The following is a 26,247-nucleotide window of genomic DNA, read 5'->3' on the forward strand; positions in this document are numbered from 1 at the left end:
CAAAGAGGAATTGGTAGGTGTGCCATGCTTGTGGCATCGTATTCTTTCTGTGAGGTTTCCCTCTTGTTGTGGATTCTCCTGGCCGACAGCTTTTCGGGAGCCTGGTAGACAGTTTGAATCGTGTCTTTTATTTGCAGCAATATGGTTTGTCTCTGGGCGTCTGTCTCTTTCTGGCTGTAACTCCAACAACGTGTCTCGCCCCGGCTGCTGCTAATAAGGGCGAGAGGTGATTAGATAACAAGTCCCAGCTGGGCAATCTACTCACCAGTCCTTACACACCCCGCTCCACACTGTCATTTCTGCCAAAGGTGCATCAATAAATTATCGAGCAAATGCTGTGAATACTTAAGTACGTATGATTTTTTTTATTTTTTATTATTTGTCGAATTAAAAAATAAATATATAAATCATATTCGTCATTACGGGGTACGGTTTGTAATACTTTCCGGACGCACTACAAGTCAAAGTGCACACACCAGGGATATTTACCACCAGAAATTCAGTGCGGTGAAATCTGACATGAATTTATTATACAAAATTCAGGGTTCAAACCCCCCAAAATGTAAAAAAAAGTGTCTGAAGTTGCCACTGTTCATTGTTTATGGGAGAAAGATGTTGACATAATGGAAATAAAACAAAAGGCATGATATAATGAGACAAGGCTAAAATAATAAAGACACAAATATGTGTCTTTAAATACATTAAATACAGTATAATTAGGGATGGGAACTGATAAGATTTTTGCGGTTCCGATTCCACTTTTGATTCTGCCGAATGAGTTGGTTCCTAATGGCTCCCTTATTGCCTCAATTATGTTTATTTTAGCGGTAACGTAACATGGAAGGGACCGCAGACCTCACCCCCAAACACACACACACACAAACAAAAATTATTTGAGAAACCAGACTAATTCAGTGCATGGTAACATAAAGTGTCAAATATTATTGGGACAAATATCATGAGTAAATTTGGGGAAATTAATATAACGATGTGAGTCGGCGACTTGTCCAGGTCGCACAGTTGAGAGAGTGGCTGTGCCAGCAACCTGAGGGTTCCTGGTTCAATCCCCACCTTCTACCATCCTAGTCACGTCCGTTGTGTCCTTGAGTGAGAAACTTCACCCTTGCTCCTGATGGGTTGTGGTTAGAGCCTCGCATGGCAGCTCCCGCCATCAGTGTGTGAATCACACTTGCCCAACCCTCCCGGATTTTCCAGGAGACTCCCGAAATTCAGCGCCTCTCCCAAAAACCTCCCGGGACAAATTTTCACCCGAAAATCTCCCGAAATTCAGGCAGAGCTGGAAGCTACGTCCCTCCAGCTCCATGCGGACCCGAGTGACGTGTCGACAGCCTGTTTTCACAATATAAACAGAGTGCCTGCCCAATGACGTTATAACTGTAGATAGATCGAGGGCGAGTTCTTGGTTTATTATGTGGGGCGACAACACACAACAACAGCAGTCACGTTTTCGTCTACCGTAAAGCAGTTTGTCTGCCGTAAACAGCAATGTTGTGACACTCTTAAACAGGATAATACTGCCATCTACTGTGCATCCATATGTGACAATGAATTGATTAACGTGGACCCCGACTTAAACAAGTTGAAAAACCTATTCGGGTGTTACTATTGTACGGAATATGTACTGAACTGTACAATTTACTAAAAAAAAGTATCAATCAATCAATCAGAAACAATAACATCTACGGCTTTTAGAGCAGTGGTTCTCAACCTTTTTTCAGTGATGTACCCCCTGTGAACATTTTTTTAATTCAAGTACCCCCTAATCAGAGCAAAGTATTTTTGGTTGAAAAAAAGAGATAAAGAAGTAAAATACAGCACTATGTCATCAGTTTATGATTTATTAAATTGTATAACAGTGCAAAATATTGCTCATTTCTAGTGGTCTTTCTTGAACTATTTGGAAAAAAAGATATAAAAATAACTAAAAACTTGTTGAAAAATAAACAAGCGATTCAATTATAAATAAAGATTTCTACCCGTACTGCGATGAGGTAGCGACTTGTCCAGCATTTTTGGTTGAAAAAAAAAGATAAAGAAGTAAAATACAGCACTATGTCATCAGTTTATGATTTACTAAATTGCGATGAGGTGGCGACTTGTCCAGGGTGTACCCCGCCTTCCGCCCGTTTGTAGCTGAGATAGGCGCCAGCGCCCCCCGCGACCCCAAAAGGGAATAAGCGGTAGAAAATGGATGGATGGATGTATAACAGTGCAAAATATTGCTAATTTCTAGTGATCTTTCTTGAACTATTTGGAAAAAAAGATATAAAAATAACTAAAAACTTGTTGAAAAATAAACAAGCGATTCAATTATAAATAAAGATTTCTACCCGTACTGCGATGAGGTAGCGACTTGTCCAGCATTTTTGGTTGAAAAAAAAAGATAAAGAAGTAAAATACAGCACTATGTCATCAGTTTATAATTTACTAAATTGCGATGAGGTGGCGACTTGTCCAGGGTGTACCCCGCCTTCCGCCCGTTTGTAGCTGAGATAGGCGCCAGCGCCCCCCGCGACACCAAAAGGGAATAAGCGGTAGAAAATGGATGGATGGATGTATAACAGTGCAAAATATTGCTAATTCGTAGTGGTCTTTCTTGAACTATTTGGAAAAAAAGATATAAAAATAACTAAAAACGTGTTGAAAAATAAACAAGCGATTCAATTATAAATAAAGATTTCTACCCGTACTGCGATGAGGTAGCGACTTGTCCAGCATTTTTGGTTGAAAAAAAAAGATAAAGAAGTAAAATACAGCACTATGTCATCAGTTTATGATTTACTAAATTGCGATGAGGTGGCGACTTGTCCAGGGTGTACCCCGCCTTCCGCCCGTTTGTAACTGAGATAGGCGCCAGCGCCCCCCGCGACCCCAAAAGGGAATAAGCGGTAGAAAAATGGATGGATGGATGTATAACAGTGCAAAATATTGCTAATTTCTAGTGATCTTTCTTGAACTATTTGGAAAAAAAGATATAAAAATAACTAAAAACTTGTTGAAAAATAAACATCCATCCATCCATCCATTTTCTACCGCTTATTCCCTTTTGGGGTCGCGGGGGGCGCTGGCGCCTATCTCAGCTACAATCGGGTGGAAGGCGGGGTACACCCTGGACAAGTCGCCACCTCATTGCAGGAAAAATAAACAAGCGATTCAATTATAAATAAAGATTTCTACCCGTACTGCGATGAGTTAGCGACTTGTCCAGGGTGTACACCACCTTCCGCCGGATTGTAGCTGAGATAGGCACCCGCGTCCCCCGCGACCCCAACGGCAATAAGGTAGAAAATGGATGGATGGATAGCTGTAAATATACTCCTCCCCTCTTAACCACCCACCCCCCCCCCCCCCACCTCCCGAAATCGGAGGTCTCAAGGTTGGCAAGTACGGTGTGAATTGGTGAATGTGGAAATAGTGTCGAAGCGCTTTGAGTTCCTTAAAAAGGTAGAAAAGCGTCACGGCGCGGAGTCGAACCCGCGTTTCCTTTGCGGCTGGATCTGCGGACGCCTCCTCTGACTGCGCGCCAAAGCGTTCCTCCGATGCCAGCATGCTCAGACACGTCCCCGCTTGTGCTGAGCGCAGCACGCCCACGCAGACACGAGCCTGCACAGAATCAGGAATCAAAACACCTGGACTTGACGAGAGGGAGCGACATAAAAGACCAGTGAGGCCAAAAGACCTTCAGCAGAACGTAGCCAATCTCCCTTGAGCAAGCATCCCGTCCGGCACCACTCCCTTGTTCTTTGCTCACCTTCTTGTGCTCTTCCTCAGTCCCCACTTGATGTCTTTTGTCTTTCCCACAGTGTTTTCTGTGATCGTGTCCTGCCTCACGATCTTTGCTTGCCCTCCCCGATCCTGGACCACTGCTTGGAACCGGACATGGTTGCCTCTCTCCAGCCTCACTGTTGACTGCCTCTTTGCCTTCCCCCTTGGATTTGACGAAAGATACATCCAACACGCAAAGACAACGCCCTCTGGTAAATTCCACCTTATTTCCACACATCGTCCGCATTCATTCTCTAGTAGTAGCATACACACCCCACACATTCATCAAAGGTTTTAATAAACCTTCTAAAACCGCAGTTCAGTCCTGGTGTCGCCTCCTTCCCTTTGCCTATATACAACAGAAAAGTACAAGTATAACCCATTTACCATTTAGCCTGCCTTCCGCCCGAGTGCAGATGGGATCGCCCCCCCAACCCCCGCCCTGTCTCCCCACCCCCCCCCCGCCAAATAATGTAGATGCACAACGTCGCTTTATATGGTTATGTTTGTCTTGTTTACACTACAAATATCAAGAACTATTTATACACCCCGAAGTGTATCTCCGTCGAAGCCAGAAAAAATAAATGCAATTTCATATTTTTAGTCTCGCAAAGTGATTTAAAACGTCCAAAAGTACAGAGTCTACGTTGATTAGACTCTCACAGAAACTCTCTCTCCCCCCTTTTTGGCTTTTTTTAAGTAAACACAATCATTTACTGGCACAGAAATGAACGGCCAATCAGTGAAATGAGTGACCTCACGTTATGAGATCCTGCTTCCTGCTGAGGACGGAACATGGAAAGCGCCGCCGTGCGACCGCGTTGCCGTCTCCTTGGAGACGAGGTGGCAGCGAGTGTGCAGCTCGCCTGGTTCTCACAGACGGGTCCTGCATCGCAATGAGGCAAACAAACAAAAGCCGCGACGCGTTCGGGGTATTCAGAAAGTTGGGCAAAAGTTAAAGGGAGGCGACACCTTGTAAATGTTGCCCCCCCTGTAATGAATGTTTGTACGCGGCAGACAAGGAGAGACAGCGATGGCCCAGCTGGTTCCAGCTTCCACTGTTCCGATGTTTTCTTTGGCTGAGTACGGATGAAAGTCTTTGTGCAGGAAGGCTCTCCTCATTATCATTAACCCTTTTACTCAGATATCCTAATAAACATTTGTTCAGTATTGTAACGTAAAAGTGATTGATTGTGAGGCATTAAAAGCCACAAAATGCAACGGGTCCATCAGACCCACAAACGCTGGCTGAGTAACAACAATATGAAATTTGCACGGAAAATTTCTCTGCCAGTTTCTGCATGCCATAGGGATTCTTCTTTTGTGTTTCTGCACCTGCTTTTCCCAGACAAGGTCGCAACACTGTTTGTCAACACTGTCTGCTCTCATTTGCTCGCACATTTGACCCTCTGATGTTCTGTGTACCTACTCTGTCGTCCTCCTGTCTAGGCCTGATGTGTGTGGGTGTGGGTGTGGTACACAGAACATACATGTTCACACTTGTATTAGTCAGTTTTAAAAAAAGAAGGGTTTTTAAGCCTTTTTAAAAGCATCCACAGTCTGTGGTGCCCTGGGGTGGTCAGGGAGAGCGTTCCACAGACTGGAAGCGGCGTAACAGCAAACCCGGTCTCCCATTGTTCATTGCTTTGTCCTGGGAGGTTGGAGGAGGTTAGATTGTCCGAAGCGCAGGTGTCGTGTGGAGGATGGTTTTCCATCCATCTTTTTGCTACCCCTTGTGCCTTTCTGTTTTGTTGAGTGTGCATTACATGGCTGGTAACTGTTACTAGGTACATAGTGGGTGAGTGGTTGTGTGTGGTACACAGAACATCAATTTCCACACTTCTATTAGCCCCGGGTCCAGAGGACCCAGGCATCTTTTATGTAATAGAAATGTGTAGGGGGTTGTATGGTGTGTGGTCATTACAATTCTATTAAGTACGTATGAAAGTCTTTGTGCAGGAAGGCTTTGCTCATTATCATTAACCCTTGTGTTGTGTTCATATTGTTGTTACTCCGCCAGCGTGTGTGGGTCTGATGGACCCGTTGCATTTTGTGGCTTTTAATGCCTCACAATCAAACACTTTCACATTAAAATACTGAACAGATGTTTACCTTATCCCAATAAACATCTGTTCAGTATTGTAACATAAAAGTGATGGATTGTGAGGCATTAAAAGCCACAAAATGCAACGGGTCCATCAGAACCACAAACGCTGGCTGAGTAACAACAATATGAAATTTGCACGGAAAATTTCTCTGCCAGTTTCTGCATGCAATAGGGATTATTCTTTTGTGTTTTTGCACCTGCGGTTCCCAGACAAGGTCGCAACACTGTTTGTCAACACTGTCTGCTCTCATTTGCTCGCACATTTGACCCTCTGATGTTCTGTGTACCTACTCTGTCATCCTCCTGTCTAGGCCTGGTGGGTGTGGGTGTGGTACACAGAACATACATGTTCACACTTGTATTAGTCAATTTAAAAAAAAGAAGGGTTTTTAAGCCTTTTTAAAAGCATCCACAGTCTGTGGTGCCCTGGGGTGGTCAGGGAGAGCGTTCCACAGACTGGAAACGGCGTAACAGCAAACCCGGTCTCCCATTGTTCATAGCTTTGTCCTGGGAGGTTGGAGGAGGTTAGATTGTCCGAAGCGGAGGTGTCGTGTGGAGGATGGTTTTCCATCCATCTTTTTGCTACCCCTTGACCCTGTCTCTTTTGTTGACTGTGCATTACATGGCTGGTAACTGTTACTAGGTACATAGTGGGTGAGTGGTTGTGTGTGGTACACAGAAAATCAATTTCCACACTTCTATTAGCCCCGGGTCCATTGGACCCGGACATCTTTAATGTAATAGAAATGTGTAGGGGGTGTATGGTGTGTTGTCATTACAATTTTATTAAGTACGTATGAAAGTCTTTGTGCAGGAAGGCTTTGCTCATTATCATTAACCCTTGTGTGGTGTTCATATTGTTGTTACTCAGCCAGCGTGTGTGGGTCTGATGGACCCGTTGCGTTTTGTGGCTTTTAATGCCTCACAATCAAACACTTTCACGTTAAAATACTGAACAGATGTTTACCTTATCCCAATAAACATCTGTTCAGTATTGTAACATAAAAGTGATGGATTGTGAGGCATTAAAAGCCACAAAATGCAACGGGTCCATCAGACCCACAAACGCTGGCTGAGTAACAACAATATGAAATTTGCACTGAAAATTTCTCTGCCAGTTTCTGCATCCCATAGGGATTCTTCTTTTGTGTTTCTGCACCTGCTTTTCCCAGACAAGGTCGCAACACTGTTTGTCAACACTGTCTGCTCTCATTTGCTCGCACATTTGACCTTCTGATGTTCTGTGTACCTACTCTGTCGTCCTCCTGTCTAGGCCTGATGTGTGTGGGTGTGGGTGTGGTACACAGAACATACATGTTCACACTTGTATTAGTCCGTTTAAAAAAAGAAGGGTTTTAAGCCTTTTAAAAGCATCCACAGTCTGTGGTGCCCTCGGGTGGTCAGGGAGAGCGTTCCACAGACTGGAAGCGGCGTAACAGCAAACCCGGTCTCCCATTGTTCATAGCTTTGTCCTGGGAGGTTGGAGGAGGTTAGATTGTCCGAAGCGGAGGTGTCGTGTGGAGGATGGTTTTCCATCCATCTTTTTTCTACCCCTTGTCCCTTTCTGTTTCGTTGAGTGTGCATTACATGGCTGGTAACTGTTACTAGGTACATAGTGGGTGAGTGGTTGTGTGTGGTACACAGAACATCAATTTCCACACTTCTATTAGCCCCGGGTCCAGTGGACCCGGGCATCTTTTATGTAACAGAAATGTGTAGGGGAGTGTATGGTGTGTGGTCATTACAATTTTATTCTGATATATGTTCTTCACAGAAAATGATCCAAAGTCAGTGAGTCTCAGTTTGAAAAATTAATAAATTGTACAATTTTTCTTTTAATAAAAATTGAAAACGGTTCCCACAGACCCGAACACCACACAAGGGTTAAACAAGTGGTTCTGGTTTTGACAGATATGTATGGTTTGAATCGGAAAGTTGCAAAACCGCTTGTCCTCATTAGGGTCTAGAGCAGTGGTTCTTAACATCAGTTCCATCGAACCCTAGGGGTTCGGTGAGTCGGCCTCAGGGGTTCACCGGAGGTCAGGACACACCCCAACTCATCGTGTAAATAAAACCGTCTCCCCTATCGGCTTATTATGGATACCCCCAAACAATGTTCCCTCTAATTTTCCATCTGATTTGCAGGTGTGTCTATTGTTGTGAATTACTGCTCCTGTAACTACTTGGTGTTGGATTCATACAACATACAGTGGGGGCAAAAAAGTATTTAATCAGCCAGCGATTGTGCAAGTTCTCCCACTTAAAATGATGACAGAGGTCTGTAATTTTCATCATAGGTACACTTCAACTGTGGGAGACAGAATGTGAAAAAAAAAATCCAGGAATTCACCTTATTGGAATTTTAAAGAATTTATTTGTAAATGATGGTGGAAAATAAGTATTTGGTCAACCATTCAAAGCTCTCACTGATGGAAGGAGGTTTTGGCTCAAAATCTCACGATACATGGCCCCATTTGGGGACTTTTGAACATTTTGGCCACCTTTTCCCCCTCTTCTTCCCCGCCTTCCTGTGCACCATTGCTGGGTGTGTTTTGGACACTTGGACAAAAATTGTTTCAAGGATATTTTACTCAAAATAGGTCATAAAATGTCGGAAACAAGCTGTAGTATCTTACTGAGATCATTTAGGACCTAAACACTTAAAACAAGTATAAAATCTTATGTATGGCCACGCAAGTCCCGGGATGCCCGAAATGTCCATAACACACCCAGTCGAGTCCCATGGGGAGGGGGGGATGAAAGTTGGAAAAGTCAACAAAAGTCCCAAAAATGTTCAAAATACCTACACAGGTTCGAGTCCCACAAGTTCTGCCGCCGGCCGGGATGCCCAAAGTGTCCAAAACGCGCCCAGCAAAGTCCCACGGAGAGGTGGGGAGAAAAGTGAGAAAAGTCGGTGAAATGTTCAAAAGTGCACTCAAACTCAAACTCGAACCCGGTTGGGACTCGAACCATGGTAGGTATTTGGAAAATTTTGGGGGACTTTAGCCGACTTTTTCAAATTTTTCCCCCCTACTTCCCGTGGGACTTTGCTCGGTGCGTTTTGGACATTTTTTGTATCCGGCGGCGGGACTCGTGGGACTGGTATTTTGGACACAATTGGGACTTGTGCACATTTTGGCCGCCTTTTCCCCCTCTTCTTCCCCGCCTTCCTGTGCACCATTGCTGCGTGTGTTTTGGACACTTGGACAAAAACAGTTTCAAGCATACTTTACTCAAAATAGGTCATAAAATGTCGGAAACAAGCTGTAATATCTTACTGAGATCATTTATGACCTAAACACTTAAAACAAGTATAAAATCTTATGTATGGCCACGCAAGTCCCGGGATGCCCAAAATGTCCATAACACACCCAGTCGAGTCCCATGGGGAGGGGGGGATGAAAGTTGGAAAAGTCAGCAAAAGTCCCAAAAATTTTCAAAATACCTACACAGGTTCGAGTCCCACAAGTTCTGCCGCCGGCCGGGATGCCCGAAGTATCCAAAACGCGCCAGCAAAGTCCCACGGAGAGGTGGGGAGAAAAGTGAGAAAAGTCGGTGAAATGTTCAAAAGTCCCACCGGGTTCGAGTGTGCGCTCAAACTCAAACTCGAACCCGGTTGGGACTCGAACCTTGGTAGGTATTTGGAAAATTTTGGGGGACTTTAGCCGACTTTTTCAAATTTTTCCCCCCTTCTTCCCGTGGGACTTTGCTCGGTGCGTTTTGGAAATTTTTTGTATCCGGCGGCGGGACTCGTGGGACTGGTATTCTGGACACAATTGGGACTTATGCACATTTTGGCCGCCTTTTCCCCCTCTTCTTCCCCGCCTTCCTGTGCACCATTGCTGGGTGTGTTTTGGACACTTGGACAAAAACAGTTTCAAGCATATTTTACTCAAAATAGGTCATAAAATGTCGGAAACAAGCTGTAATATCTTACTGAGATCATTTAGGACCTAAACACTTAAAACAAGTATAAAATCTTATGTATGGCCACGCAAGTCCCGGGATGCCCAAAATGTCCATAACACACCCAGTCGAGTCCCATGGGGAGGGGGGGATGAAAGTTGGAAAAGTCAGCAAAAGTCCCAAAAATTTTCAAAATACCTACACAGGTTCGAGTCCCACAAGTTCTGCCGCCAACCGGGATGCCCAGAGTGTCCAAAAATACTAAGTCCCACGGAGAGGTGGGGAGAAAAGTGAGAAAAGTCGGTGAAATGTTCAAAAGTCCCACCCGGGTTCGAGTGTGCACTCAAACTCAAACTCGAACCCGGTTGGGACTCGAACCTTGGTAGGTATTTAGAAAATTTTGGGGGACTTTTGCCGACTTTTTCAATTTTTTCCCCCCTACTTCCCGTGGGACTTTGCTCGGTGCGTTTTGGAAATTTTTTGTATCCGGCGGCGGGACTCGTGGGACTGGTATTTTGGACACAATTGGGACTTGTGCACATTTTGGCCGCCTTTTCCCCCTCTTCTTCCCCGCCTTCCTGTGCACCATTGCTGGGTGTGTTTTGGACACTTGGACAAAAACAGTTTCAAGCATATTTTACTCAAAATAGGTCATAAAATGTCGGAAACAAGCTGTAATATCTTACTGAGATCATTTATGACCTAAACACTTAAAACAAGTATAAAATCTTATGTATGGCCACGCAAGTCCCGGGATGCCCAAAATGTCCATAACACACCCAGTCGAGTCCCATGGGGAGGGGGGGATGAAAGTTGGAAAAGTCAGCAAAAGTCCCAAAAATTTTCAAAATACCTACACAGGTTCGAGTCCCACAAGTTCTGCCGCCGGCCGGGATGCCCGAAGTATCCAAAACGCGCCCAGCTAAGTCCCACGGAGAGGTGGGGAGAAAAGTGAGAAAAGTCGGTGAAATGTTCAAAAGTCCCACCCGGGTTCGAGTGTGCACTCAAACTCAAACTCGAACCCGGTTGGGACTCGAACCTTGGTAGGTATTTAGAAAATTTTGGGGGACTTTTGCCAACTTTTTCAATTTTTTCCCCCCTACTTCCCGTGGGACTTTGCTCGGTGCGTTTTGGAAATGTTTTGTATCCGGCGGCGGGACTCGTGGGACTGGTATTTTGGACACAATTGGGACTTATGCACATTTTGGCCGCCTTTTCCCCCTCTTCTTCCCCGCCTTCCTGTGCACCATTGCTGGGTGTGTTTTGGACACTTGGACAAAAACAGTTTCAAGCATATTTTACTCAAAATAGGTCATAAAATGTCGGAAACAAGCTGTAATATCTTACTGAGATCATTTAGGACCTAAACACTTAAAACAAGTATAAAATCTTATGCATGGCCACGCAAGTCCCGGGATGCCCAAAATGTCCATAACACACCCAGTCGAGTCCCATGGGGAGGGGGGGATGAAAGTTGGAAAAGTCAGCAAAAGTCCCAAAAATGTTCAAAATACCTACACAGGTTCGAGTCCCACAAGTTCTGCCGCCGGCCGGGATGCCCGAAGTATCCAAAACGCGCCCAGCAAAGTCCCACGGAGAGGTGGGGAGAAAATTGAGAAAAGTCGGTGAAATGTTCAAAAGTCCCACCCGGGTTCGAGTGTGCGCTCAAACTCAAACTCGAACCCGGTTGGGACTCGAACCTTGGTAGGTATTTGGAAAATTTTGGGGACTTTTGGCGACTTTTTCAAATTTTTCCCCCCTACTTCCCGTGGGACTTTGCTCGGTGCGTTTTGGAAATTTTTTGTATCCGGCGGCGGGACTCGTGGGACTGGTATTTTGGACACAATTGGGACTTATGCACATTTTGGCCGCCTTTTCCCCCTCTTCTTCCCCGCCTTCCTGTGCACCATTGCTGGGTGTGTTTTGGACACTTGGACAAAAACAGTTTCAAGCATATTTTACTCAAAATAGGTCATAAAATGTCGGAAACAAGCTGTAATATCTTACTGAGATCATTTAGGACCTAAACACTTAAAACAAGTATACAATCTTATGTATGGCCACGCAAGTCCCGGGATGCCCAAAATGTCCATAACACAGCCAGTCGAGTCCCATGGGGCGGGGGGATGAAAGTTGGAAAAGTCAGCAAAAGTCCCAAAAATTTTCAAAATACCTACACAGGTTCGAGTCCCACAAGTTCTGCCGCCGGCCGGGATGCCCAAAGTGTCCAAAAATACTTAATCCCACGGAGAGGTGGGGAGAAAAGTGAGAAAAGTCGGTGAAATGTTCAAAAGTCCCACCCGGGTTCGAGTGTGCGCTCAAACTCAAACTCGAACCTGGTTGGGACTCGAACCTTGGTAGGTATTTAGAAAATTTTGGGGGACTTTTGCCGACTTTTTCAAATTTTCCCCCCCCTACTTCCCGTGGGACTTTGCTCGGTGCGTTTTGGAAATTTTTTGTATCCGGCGGCGGGACTCGTGGGACTGGTATTTTGGACACAATTGGGACTTGTGCACATTTTGGCCGCCTTTTCCCCCTCTTCTTCCCCGCCTTCCTGTGCACCATTGCTGGGTGTGTTTTGGACACTTGGACAAAAACAGTTTCAAGCATATTTTACTCAAAATAGGTCATAAAATGTCGGAAACAAGCTGTAGTATCTTACTGAGATCATTTATGACCTAAACACTTAAAACTCGTATAAAATCTTATGCATGGCCACGCAAGTCCCGGGATGCCCAAAATGTCCATAACACACCCAGTCGAGTCCCATGGGGAGGGGGGGATGAAAGTTGGAAAAGTCAGCAAAAGTCCCAAAAATGTTCAAAATACCTACACAGGTTCGAGTCCCACAAGTTCTGCCGCCGGCCGGGATGCCCGAAGTGTCCAAAACGCGCCCAGCAAAGTCCCACGGAGAGGTGGGGAGAAAAGTGAGAAAAGTCGGTGAAATGTTCAAAAGTCCCACCCGGGTTCGAGTGTGCACTCAAACTCAAACTCGAACCTGGTTGGGACTCGAACCCTGGTAGGTATTTAGAAAATTTTGGGGGACTTTTGCCGACTTTTTCAATTTTTTCCCCCCTACTTCCTGTGGGACTTTGCTCGGTGCGTTTTGGACATTTTTTGTATCCGGCGGCGGGACTCGTGGGACTGGTATTTTGGACACAATTGGGACTTATGCACATTTTGGCCACCTTTTCCCCCTCTTCTTACCCGCCTTCCTGTGCACCATTGCTGGGTGTGTTTTGGACACTTGGACAAAAACAGTTTCAAGCATATTTTACTCAAAATAGGTCATAAAATGTCGGAAACAAGCTGTAATATCTTACTGAGATCATTTAGGACCTAAACACTTAAAACAAGTATACAATCTTATGTATGGCCACGCAAGTCCCGGGATGCCCAAAATGTCCATAACACAGCCAGTCGAGTCCCATGGGGCGGGGGGATGAAAGTTGGAAAAGTCAGCAAAAGTCCCAAAAATTTTCAAAATACCTACACAAGTTCGAGTCCCACAAGTTCTGCCGCCGGCCGGGATGCCCGAAGTGTCCAAAACGCGCCCAGCAAAGTCCCACAGAGAGGTGGGGAGAAAAGTGAGAAAAGTCGGTGAAATGTTCAAAAGTCCCACCCGGGTTCGAGTGTGCACTCAAACTCAAACTCGAACCCGGTTGGGACTCGAACCTTGGTAGGTGTTTGGAAAATTTTGGGGGACTTTTGCCGACTTTTTCAATTTTTTCCCCCCTACTTCCCGTGGGACTTTGCTCGGTGCGTTTTGGAAATTTTTTGTATCCGGCGGCGGGACTCGTGGGACTGGTATTTTGGACACAATTGGGACTTGTGCACATTTTGGCCACCTTTTCCCCCTCTTCTTCCCCGCCTTCCTGTGCACCATTGCTGGGTGTGTTTTGGACACTTGGACAAAAACAGTTTCAAGCATATTTTACTCAAAATAGGTCATAAAATGTCGGAAACAAGCTGTAATATCTTACTGAGATCATTTAGGACCTAAACACTTAAAACAAGTATACAATCTTATGTATGGCCACGCAAGTCCCGGGATGCCCAAAATGTCCATAACACAGCCAGTCGAGTCCCATAGGGCGGGGGGATGAAAGTTGGAAAAGTCAGCAAAAGTCCCAAAAATTTTCAAAATACCTACACAGGTTCGAGTCCCACAAGTTCTGCCGCCGGCCGGGATGCCCGAAGTATCCAAAACGCGCCCAGCAAAGTCCCACGGAGAGGTGGGGAGAAAAGTGAGAAAAGTCGGTGAAATGTTCAAAAGTCCCACCCGGGTTCGAGTGTGCGCTCAAACTCAAACTCGAACCTGGTTGGGACTCGAACCTTGGTAGGTATTTAGAAAATTTTGGGGGACTTTTGCCGACTTTTTCAATTTTTTCCCCCCTACTTCCCGTGGGACTTTGCTCGGTGCGTTTTGGAAATTTTTTGTATCCGGCGGCGGGACTCGTGGGACTGGTATTTTGGACACAATTGGGACTTATGCACATTTTGGCCGCCTTTTCCCCCTCTTCTTCCCCGCCTTCCTGTGTACCATTGCTGGGTGTGTTTTGGACACTTGGACAAAAACAGTTTCAAGCATATTTTACTCAAAATAGGTCATAAAATGTCGGAAACAAGCTGTAATATCTTACTGAGATCATTTAGGACCTAAACACTTAAAACAAGTATAAAATCTTATGTATGGCCACGCAAGTCCCGGGATGCCCAAAATGTCCATAACACACCCAGTCGAGTCCCATGGGGAGGGGGGGATGAAAGTTGGAAAAGTCAGCAAAAGTCCCAAAAATTTTCAAAATACCAACACAGGTTCGAGTCCCACAAGTTCTGCCGCCGGCCGGGATGCCCAAAGTGTCCAAAAATACTAAGTCCCACGGAGAGGTGGGGAGAAAAGTGAGAAAAGTCGGTGAAATGTTCAAAAGTCCCACCCGGGTTCGAGTGTGCACTCAAACTCAAACTCGAACCCGGTTGGGACTCGAACCTTGGTAGGTATTTAGAAAATTTTGGGGGACTTTTGCCGACTTTTTCAATTTTTTCCCCCCTACTTCCCGTGGGACTTTGCTCGGTGCGTTTTGGAAATTTTTTGTATCCGGCGGCGGGACTCGTGGGACTGGTATTTTGGACACAATTGGGACTTGTGCACATTTTGGCCGCCTTTTCCCCCTCTTCTTCCCCGCCTTCCTGTGCACCATTGCTGGGTGTGTTTTGGACACTTGGACAAAAACAGTTTCAAGCATATTTTACTCAAAATAGGTCATAAAATGTCGGAAGCAAGCTGTAATATCTTACTGAGATCATTTATGACCTAAACACTTAAAACAAGTATAAAATCTTATGTATGGCCACGCAAGTCCCGGGATGCCCAAAATGTCCATAACACACCCAGTCGAGTCCCATGGGGAGGGGGGGATGAAAGTTGGAAAAGTCAGCAAAAGTCCCAAAAATTTTCAAAATACCTACACAGGTTCGAGTCCCACAAGTTCTGCCGCCGACCGGGATGCCCGAAGTATCCAAAACGCGCCCAGCAAAGTCCCACGGAGAGGTGGGGAGAAAAGTGAGAAAAGTCGGTGAAATGTTCAAAAGTCCCACCCGGGTTCGAGTGTGCACTCAAACTCAAACTCGAACCCGGTTGGGACTCGAACCCTGGTAGGTATTTAGAAAATTTTGGGGGACTTTTGCCGACTTTTTCAAATTTTTCCCCCCTACTTCCCGTGGGACTTTGCTCGGTGCGTTTTGGAAATTTTTTGTATCCGGCGGCGGCACTCGTGGGACTGGTATTTTGGACACAATTGGGACTTGTGCACATTTTGGCCGCCTTTTCCCCCTCTTCTTCCCCGCCTTCCTGTGCACCATTGCTGGGTGTGTTTTGGACACTTGGACAAAAACAGTTTCAAGCATATTTTACTCAAAATAGGTCATAAAATGTCGGAAACAAGCTGTAATATCTTACTGAGATCATTTATGACCTAAACACTTAAAACAAGTATAAAATCTTATGTATGGCCAGGCAAGTCCCGGGATGCCCAAAATGTCCATAACACACCCAGTCGAGTCCCATGGGGAGGGGGGGTTGAAAGTTGGAAAAGTCAGCAAAAGTCCCAAAAATTTTCAAAATACCTACACAGGTTCGAGTCCCACAAGTTCTGCCGCCGGCCGGGATGCCCAAAGTGTCCAAAAATACTAAGTCCCACGGAGAGGTGGGGAGAAAAGTGAGAAAAGTCGGTGAAATGTTCAAAAGTCCCACCCGGGTTCGAGTGGGCGCTCAAACTCAAACTCGAACCCGGTTGGGACTCGAACCTTGGTAGGTATTTAGAAAATTTGGGGGGACTTTTGCCGACTTTTTCAATTTTTTCCCCCCTACTTCCCGTGGGACTTTGCTCGGTGCGTTTTGGAAATTTTTTGTATCCGGCGGCGGGACTCGTGGGACTGGTATTTTGGACACAATTGGGACTTATGCACATTTTGGCCGCCTTTTCCCCCTCTTCTTCCCCGCCTTCCTGTGCACCATTGCTGGGTGTGTTTTGGACACTTGGACAAAAACAGTTTCAAGCATATTTTACTCAAAATAGGTCATAAAATGTCGGAAACAAGCTGTAATATCTTACTGAGATCATTTAGGACCTAAACACTTAAAACAAGTATAAAATCTTATGTATGGCCACGCAAGTCCCGGGATGCCCAAAATGTCCATAACACAGCCAGTCGAGTCCCATGGGGCGGGGGGATGAAAGTTGGAAAAGTCAGCAAAAGTCCCAAAAATTTTCAAAATACCTACACAAGTTCGAGTCCCACAAGTTCTGCCGCCGGCCGGGATGCCCGAAGTGTCCAAAACGCGCCCAGCAAAGTCCCACAGAGAGGTGGGGAGAAAAGTGAGAAAAGTCGGTGAAATGTTCAAAAGTCCCACCCGGGTTCGAGTGTGCACTCAAACTCAAACTCGAACCCGGTTGGGACTCGAACCTTGGTAGGTGTTTGGAAAATTTTGGGGGACTTTTGCCGACTTTTTCAATTTTTTCCCCCCTACTTCCCGTGGGACTTTGCTCGGTGCGTTTTGGAAATTTTTTGTATCCGGCGGCGGGACTCGTGGGACTGGTATTTTGGACACAATTGGGACTTGTGCACATTTTGGCCACCTTTTCCCCCTCTTCTTCCCCGCCTTCCTGTGCACCATTGCTGGGTGTGTTTTGGACACTTGGACAAAAACAGTTTCAAGCATATTTTACTCAAAATAGGTCATAAAATGTCGGAAACAAGCTGTAATATCTTACTGAGATCATTTAGGACCTAAACACTTAAAACAAGTATACAATCTTATGTATGGCCACGCAAGTCCCGGGATGCCCAAAATGTCCATAACACAGCCAGTCGAGTCCCATAGGGCGGGGGGATGAAAGTTGGAAAAGTCAGCAAAAGTCCCAAAAATTTTCAAAATACCTACACAGGTTCGAGTCCCACAAGTTCTGCCGCCGGCCGGGATGCCCGAAGTATCCAAAACGCGCCCAGCAAAGTCCCACGGAGAGGTGGGGAGAAAAGTGAGAAAAGTCGGTGAAATGTTCAAAAGTCCCACCCGGGTTCGAGTGTGCGCTCAAACTCAAACTCGAACCTGGTTGGGACTCGAACCTTGGTAGGTATTTAGAAAATTTTGGGGGACTTTTGCCGACTTTTTCAATTTTTTCCCCCCTACTTCCCGTGGGACTTTGCTCGGTGCGTTTTGGAAATTTTTTGTATCCGGCGGCGGGACTCGTGGGACTGGTATTTTGGACACAATTGGGACTTATGCACATTTTGGCCGCCTTTTCCCCCTCTTCTTCCCCGCCTTCCTGTGCACCATTGCTGGGTGTGTTTTGGACACTTGGACAAAAACAGTTTCAAGCATATTTTACTCAAAATAGGTCATAAAATGTCGGAAACAAGCTGTAATATCTTACTGAGATCATTTAGGACCTAAACACTTAAAACAAGTATAAAATCTTATGTATGGCCACGCAAGTCCCGGGATGCCCAAAATGTCCATAACACACCCAGTCGAGTCCCATGGGGAGGGGGGGATGAAAGTTGGAAAAGTCAGCAAAAGTCCCAAAAATTTTCAAAATACCAACACAGGTTCGAGTCCCACAAGTTCTGCCGCCGGCCGGGATGCCCAAAGTGTCCAAAAATACTAAGTCCCACGGAGAGGTGGGGAGAAAAGTGAGAAAAGTCGGTGAAATGTTCAAAAGTCCCACCCGGGTTCGAGTGTGCACTCAAACTCAAACTCGAACCCGGTTGGGACTCGAACCTTGGTAGGTATTTAGAAAATTTTGGGGGACTTTTGCCGACTTTTTCAATTTTTTCCCCCCTACTTCCCGTGGGACTTTGCTCGGTGCGTTTTGGAAATTTTTTGTATCCGGCGGCGGGACTCGTGGGACTGGTATTTTGGACACAATTGGGACTTGTGCACATTTTGGCCGCCTTTTCCCCCTCTTCTTCCCCGCCTTCCTGTGCACCATTGCTGGGTGTGTTTTGGACACTTGGACAAAAACAGTTTCAAGCATATTTTACTCAAAATAGGTCATAAAATGTCGGAAGCAAGCTGTAATATCTTACTGAGATCATTTATGACCTAAACACTTAAAACAAGTATAAAATCTTATGTATGGCCACGCAAGTCCCGGGATGCCCAAAATGTCCATAACACACCCAGTCGAGTCCCATGGGGAGGGGGGGATGAAAGTTGGAAAAGTCAGCAAAAGTCCCAAAAATTTTCAAAATACCTACACAGGTTCGAGTCCCACAAGTTCTGCCGCCGACCGGGATGCCCGAAGTATCCAAAACGCGCCCAGCAAAGTCCCACGGAGAGGTGGGGAGAAAAGTGAGAAAAGTCGGTGAAATGTTCAAAAGTCCCACCCGGGTTCGAGTGTGCACTCAAACTCAAACTCGAACCCGGTTGGGACTCGAACCCTGGTAGGTATTTAGAAAATTTTGGGGGACTTTTGCCGACTTTTTCAAATTTTTCCCCCCTACTTCCCGTGGGACTTTGCTCGGTGCGTTTTGGAAATTTTTTGTATCCGGCGGCGGCACTCGTGGGACTGGTATTTTGGACACAATTGGGACTTGTGCACATTTTGGCCGCCTTTTCCCCCTCTTCTTCCCCGCCTTCCTGTGCACCATTGCTGGGTGTGTTTTGGACACTTGGACAAAAACAGTTTCAAGCATATTTTACTCAAAATAGGTCATAAAATGTCGGAAACAAGCTGTAATATCTTACTGAGATCATTTATGACCTAAACACTTAAAACAAGTATAAAATCTTATGTATGGCCAGGCAAGTCCCGGGATGCCCAAAATGTCCATAACACACCCAGTCGAGTCCCATGGGGAGGGGGGGTTGAAAGTTGGAAAAGTCAGCAAAAGTCCCAAAAATTTTCAAAATACCTACACAGGTTCGAGTCCCACAAGTTCTGCCGCCGGCCGGGATGCCCAAAGTGTCCAAAAATACTAAGTCCCACGGAGAGGTGGGGAGAAAAGTGAGAAAAGTCGGTGAAATGTTCAAAAGTCCCACCCGGGTTCGAGTGGGCGCTCAAACTCAAACTCGAACCCGGTTGGGACTCGAACCTTGGTAGGTATTTAGAAAATTTGGGGGGACTTTTGCCGACTTTTTCAATTTTTTCCCCCCTACTTCCCGTGGGACTTTGCTCGGTGCGTTTTGGAAATTTTTTGTATCCGGCGGCGGGACTCGTGGGACTGGTATTTTGGACACAATTGGGACTTATGCACATTTTGGCCGCCTTTTCCCCCTCTTCTTCCCCGCCTTCCTGTGCACCATTGCTGGGTGTGTTTTGGACACTTGGACAAAAACAGTTTCAAGCATATTTTACTCAAAATAGGTCATAAAATGTCGGAAACAAGCTGTAATATCTTACTGAGATCATTTAGGACCTAAACACTTAAAACAAGTATAAAATCTTATGTATGGCCACGCAAGTCCCGGGATGCCCAAAATGTCCATAACACAGCCAGTCGAGTCCCATGGGGCGGGGGGATGAAAGTTGGAAAAGTCAGCAAAAGTCCCAAAAATTTTCAAAATACCTACACAGGTTCGAGTCCCACAAGTTCTGCCGCCAACCGGGATGCCCAGAGTGTCCAAAACGCGCCCAGCTAAGTCCCACGGAGAGGTGGGGAGAAAAGTGAGAAAAGTCGGTGAAATGTTCAAAAGTCCCACCCGGGTTCGAGTGTGCACTCAAACTCAAACTCGAACCCGGTTGGGACTCGAACCCCGGTAGGCATTTAGAAAATTTTGGGGGACTTTAGCCAACTTTTTCAAATTTTTCCCCCCTACTTCCCGTGGGACTTTGCTCGGTGCGTTTTGGAAATTTTTTGTATCCGGCGGCGGGACTCGTGGGACTGGTATTTTGGACACAATTGGGACTTGTGCACATTTTGGCCGCCTTTTCCCCCTCTTCTTCCCCGCCTTCCTGTGCACCATTGCTGGGTGTGTTTTGGACACTTGGACAAAAACAGTTTCAAGCATATTTTACTCAAAATAGGTCATAAAATGTCGGAAACAAGCTGTAATATCTTACTGAGATCATTTAGGACCTAAACACTTAAAACAAGTATAAAATCTTATGTATGGCCACGCAAGTCCCGGGATGCCCAAAATGTCCATAACACAGCCAGTCGAGTCCCATGGGGCGGGGGGATGAAAGTTGGAAAAGTCAGCAAAAGTCCCAAAAATTTTCAAAATACCTACACAGGTTCGAGTCCCACAAGTTCTGCCGCCAACCGGGATGCCCAGAGTGTCCAAAACGCGCCCAGCTAAGTCCCACGGAGAGGTGGGGAGAAAAGTGAGAAAAGTCGGTGAAATGTTCAAAAGTCCCACCCGGGTTCGAGTGTGCACTCAAACTCAAACTCGAACCCGGTTGGGACTCGAACCCCGGTAGGCATTTAGAAAATTTTGGGGGACTTTAGCCAACTTTTTCAAATTTTTCCCCCCTACTTCCCGTGGGACTTTGCTCGGTGCGTTTTGGAAATTTTTTGTATCCGGCGGCGGGACTCGTGGGACTGGTATTTTGGACACAATTGGGACTTGTGCACATTTTGGCCGCCTTTTCCCCCTCTTCTTCCCCGCCTTCCTGTGCACCATTGCTGGGTGTGTTTTGGACACTTGGACAAAAACAGTTTCAAGCATATTTTACTCAAAATAGTTCATAAAATGTCGGAAGCAAGCTGTAATATCTTACTGAGATCATTTAGGACCTAAACACTTAAAACAAGTATAAAATCTTATGTATGGCCACGCAAGTCCCGGGATGCCCAAAATGTCCATAACACAGCCAGTCGAGTCCCATGGGGCGGGGGGATGAAAGTTGGAAAAGTCAGCAAAAGTCCCAAAAATGTTCAAAATACCTACACAGGTTCGAGTCCCACAAGTTCTGCCGCCGGCCGGGATGCCCAAGGTGTCCAAAAATACTAAGTCCCACGGAGAGGTGGGGAGAAAAGTGAGAAAAGTCGGTGAAATGTTCAAAAGTCCCACCCGGGTTCGAGTGTGCGCTCAAACTCAAACTCGAACCTGGTTGGGACTCGAACCTTGGTAGGTATTTAAACCCTAAAAACAAGTAAAAGACTCTAACATAAAATCTGCTTAGTGAGAAGAATGATTTTATCAGACAGAAAATAAGCAAATATCACCCTCATTTGAGATATTTCATCTTACTTAGATTTCAGTTTTTGCAGTGTGAACCCACTCTCATTAGTATTAATCATTAGTCAGATATAATTATGTTTTAAAATGGACGGAGCAAACCCGTGCAGAGAAACAAATGTCCTATCCGAGCAGTAATTACCAGTTGTGTCGTGTTTCCAGGAGCAACGCTTGAAAGGCTACGACATGATTTGGCCTTCTTCCGCCTGGCCACAGATTGTTGACCATTAGCGGTCTGACCTTGACTAGCGTGGCTCAACGTCTCTGTTTATCCATCCAGACAGTCACTAAAAATGTCTCGGGGTAAAATAAAGGACACGCGGTTGTTGCGAGTTCATTCTGGACACTTGAATTCTATCTCGGCTGGAGGTGCAACGATTAGTGGATGCGGCCAAAAATCGATAATAACATTTGGAGATAATTGTTGGCCATGAAAAAAGCACGCCAAAAGTGGTCAAAAGTGTGCGAGTATTTCAATGAACGGCCTAATAATGTTGTATGCACAGAGGGCCTATCATAGCAGCACGATGGCTATGAACGAACATTTGAAAAGAAAACACCCGGCAGCGTTCTTGCCATCACCATCAACTAGTCAATCATCCACGTGAGTATACGTTGTCATCATTACACAAAAACATGAATGTGTCATTTGTATCTGCGAGTGGAAACAGAGCAGTCAGCATGAAAGGTGTGGCAACAGCAAGAGAAAAATGGCTGCGTCCATTTTAACAACACTCTGTGAAAAACAGTTTCAACTATAATTCAAGCCAAAGTCCGCCAGCTAAACTTTGTCCATATTGTGTGCAAAACAACATTAAAAGGACCCAAAGCGCCCAATGACCGACATTTCCCTAATAAGTTCTCTTTATGTGTCATATTTTCCGGACCATAAGTCGCACTGGATTTTAAGACGCATTAAAGGAGTCATATTATTACTATTTTATTATTATTATTATTGTTCAATAACAAAGTTCTATTTATTTTATCTTAACATTTGTGACGTTGTATTTATGTAATTTACATACCGTGTTTTCCGGACCATAGAGCGCACCGGATAATAAGACGCATTAAAGGAGTCATATTATTTTATTATTATTGTCCAATAATAAAGTTCTATTTATTTTATCTTAACATTTATGACGTTTTATTTATGGAGTTTTCATACCGTATTTTCCGGACCATAGGTCGCACCGGATTTTAAGACGCATTAAAGGAGTCATATTATTACTATTTTTATTATTATTATTATTGTTCAATAATAAAGTTATATTTATTTTATCTTAACATTTGTGACGTTGTATTTATGTAATTTACATACCGTGTTTTCCGGACCATAGGGCACACCGGATTATAAGACGCATTAAAGGAGTCATATTATTTATTTATTTATTTTTATTATTATTGTCCAATAATAAAGTTCTATTTATTTTATCTTAACATTTATGACGTTGTATTTATGTAGTTTTCATACCGTATTTGCCGGACCATAGGTCGCACCGGATTTTAAGACGCATTAAAGGAGTCATATTATTACTATTTTTATTATTATTATTATTGTTCAATAACAAAGTTATATTTATTTTATCTTAACATTTGTGACGTTGTATTTATGGAGTTTTCATACCGTGTTTTCCGGACCATAGAGCGCACCGGATTTTAAGACGCATTAAAGGAGTCATATTATTACTATTTTTATTATTATTATTATTGTTCAATAACAAAGTTATATTTATTTTATCTTAACATTTGTGACGTTGTATTTATGGAGTTTTCATACCGTGTTTTCCGGACCATAGAGCGCACCGGATAATAAGACGCATTAAAGGAGTCATATTATTTATTTAATTATTTTTATTATTATTGTCCAATAATAAAGTTATATTTATTTTATCTTAACATTTGTGACGTTGTATTTATGTAATTTACATACCGTATTTTCCGGACCATAGAGTGCACCGGATTATAAGACGCATTAAAGGAGTCATATTATCTATTTATTTATTTTTATTATTATTGTCCAATAATAAAGTTCTATTTATTTTATCTTAAAATGTATGACGTTGTATTTATGTAGTTTTCATACCGTATTTTCCGGACCATAGGTCGCACCGGATTTTAAGACGCATTAAAGGAGTCATATTATTACTATTTTTACTATTATTATTATTGTTCAATAACAAAGTTATATTTATTTTATCTTAACATTTATGACGTTTTATTTATGGAGTTTTCATACCGTATTTTCCGGACCATAGGGCGCACCGGATTATAAGACGCATTAAAGGAGTCATATTATTTATTTATTTATTTTTATTATTATTGTCCAATAATAAAGTTCTATTTATTTTATCTTAACATTTATGACGTTGTATTTATGTAGTTTTCATACCGTATTTTCCGGACCATAGGGCACACCGGATTTTAAGACGCATTAAAGGTGTCATATTATTACTATTTTTATTATTATTATTATTGTTCAATAACAAAGTTCTATTTATTTTATCTTAACATTTGTGACGTTGTATATATGTAATTTACATACCGTGTTTTCCGGACCATAGAGCGCACCGGATGATAAGACGCATTAAAGGAGTCATATTATTTTATTATTATTGTCCAATAATAAAGTTCTATTTATTTTATCTTAACATTTATGACGTTGCATTTATGTAGTTTTCATACCGTATTTTCCGGACCATAGGGCACACCGGATTTTAAGACGCATTAAAGGAGTCATATTATTACTATTTTTATTATTATTATTATTATTGTTCAATAACAAAGTTATATTTATTTTATCTTAACATTTGTGACGTTGTATTTATGTAATTTACATACCTTATTTTCCGGACCATAGAGCGCACCGGATTATAAGACGCATTAAAGGAGTCATATTATTTATTCATTTTTTTTAATTATTATTTTCCAATAATAAAGTTCTATTTATTTTATCCTAACATTTATGACGTTTTATTTATGGAGTTTTCATACAGTATTTTCCGGACCATAGAGCGCACCGGATTAAAAGACGCATTAAAGGAGTCATATTATTTATTCATTTATTTTTATTATTATTGTCCAATAATAAAGTTATATTTATTTTATCTTAACATTTATGGCGTTGTATTTATGTAATTTACATACCGTATTTTCTGGACCATAGGGCACACCGGATTTTAAGACGCATTAAAGGAGTCATATTATTACTATTTTTATTATTATTATTATTGTTCAATAACAAAGTTATATTTATTTTATCTTAACATTTGTGACGTTGTATTTATGTAATTTACATACCGTGTTTTCCGGACCATAGAGCGCACCGGATTATAAGACGCACTAAAGGAGTCATATTATTTATTTATTTATTTTTATTATTATTGTCCAATAATAAAGTTATATTTATTTTATCTTAACATTTATGACGTATTTATGCAGTTTTCATACCGTATTTTCCGGACCATAGGTCGCACCGGATTTTAAGACGCATTAAAGGAGTCATATTATTACTATTTTTATTATTATTATTATTGTCCAATAATAAAGTTATATTTATTTTATCTTAACATTTATGACGTATTTATGCAGTTTTCATACCGTATTTTCCGGACCATAGGGCACACCGGATAATAAGACGCACTAAAGGAGTCATATTATTTATTAATTTATTTTTATTATTATTGTCCAATAATAAATTTATATTTATTTTATCTTAACACTTATGGCGTTGTATTTATGTAATTTACATACCATGTGTTCCGAACCATAGGGCGCACCGGATAATAAGGCGCACTGCCGATGAGCAAGTCTATTTAGGTCTATTTTCATACAAAAGGCACACCGGATTGTAGGGTGTGTTAAAGGGGTCATATATATATATATATATATATATATATATATATATATATATATATATATATATATATAATTTTATTTATTTATTTTTTTCTTAATGTAAAACACGTGGTCTACATAACATGTAATTTATTTACATGTTGAAAATAGGCGCTCAGAAGGGGTCGATGAGGCTGGAACTGAGAGGCAAGACCGAGCCAGCATTGCCAGATTTGGAAACCTTGACCTGATGTTCTTTCCACCATTTTAATGGGTTTTCATCCTTGGAAATGGGGGATTCTCCAAAATAAAACAAATTTCTGATCTTTTCAACATCATTACTGTCATTGTATCAGTAGAAGCATTTAAGTCTCACCTTAAAACTCATTTGTATACTCTAGCCTTTAAATAGACTCCCTTTTTAGACCAGTTGATCTGCCGTTTCTTTCCTTTTTCTCCTATGTCCCACTCTCCCTTGTGGAGGAGGTCCCGGTCCGATCCGGTGGCCATGTACCGCTCGCCCGTGTATCGGCTGGGGACATCTCTGCGCTGCTGATCCGCCTCCGCTTGGGATGGTTTCCTGCTGGCTCCGCTGTGAACGGGACTCTCGCTGCTGTGTTGGATCCGCTTTGAACTGGACTCTCGCGACTGTGTTGGATCCATTATGGATTGAACTTTCACAGTATCATGTTAGACCCGCTCGACTCCCGTTGCTTTCCTCCTCTCCAAGGTTCTCATAGTCATCATTGTCCCCGACGTCCCACTGGGTGTGAGTTTTCCTTGCCCTTATGTGGGCCTACCGAGGATGTCGTAGTGGTTTGTGCAGCCCTTTGAGACACTAGTGATTTAGGGCTATATAAGTAAACATTGATTGATTGATTGATACTTCACTTACCGGCCACCCACACTGGTTTAAATGTAACGTATG

Source organism: Nerophis ophidion, linkage group LG05, assembly GCF_033978795.1.
Source record: "Nerophis ophidion isolate RoL-2023_Sa linkage group LG05, RoL_Noph_v1.0, whole genome shotgun sequence".
NCBI lineage: Eukaryota > Metazoa > Chordata > Actinopteri > Syngnathiformes > Syngnathidae > Nerophis > Nerophis ophidion.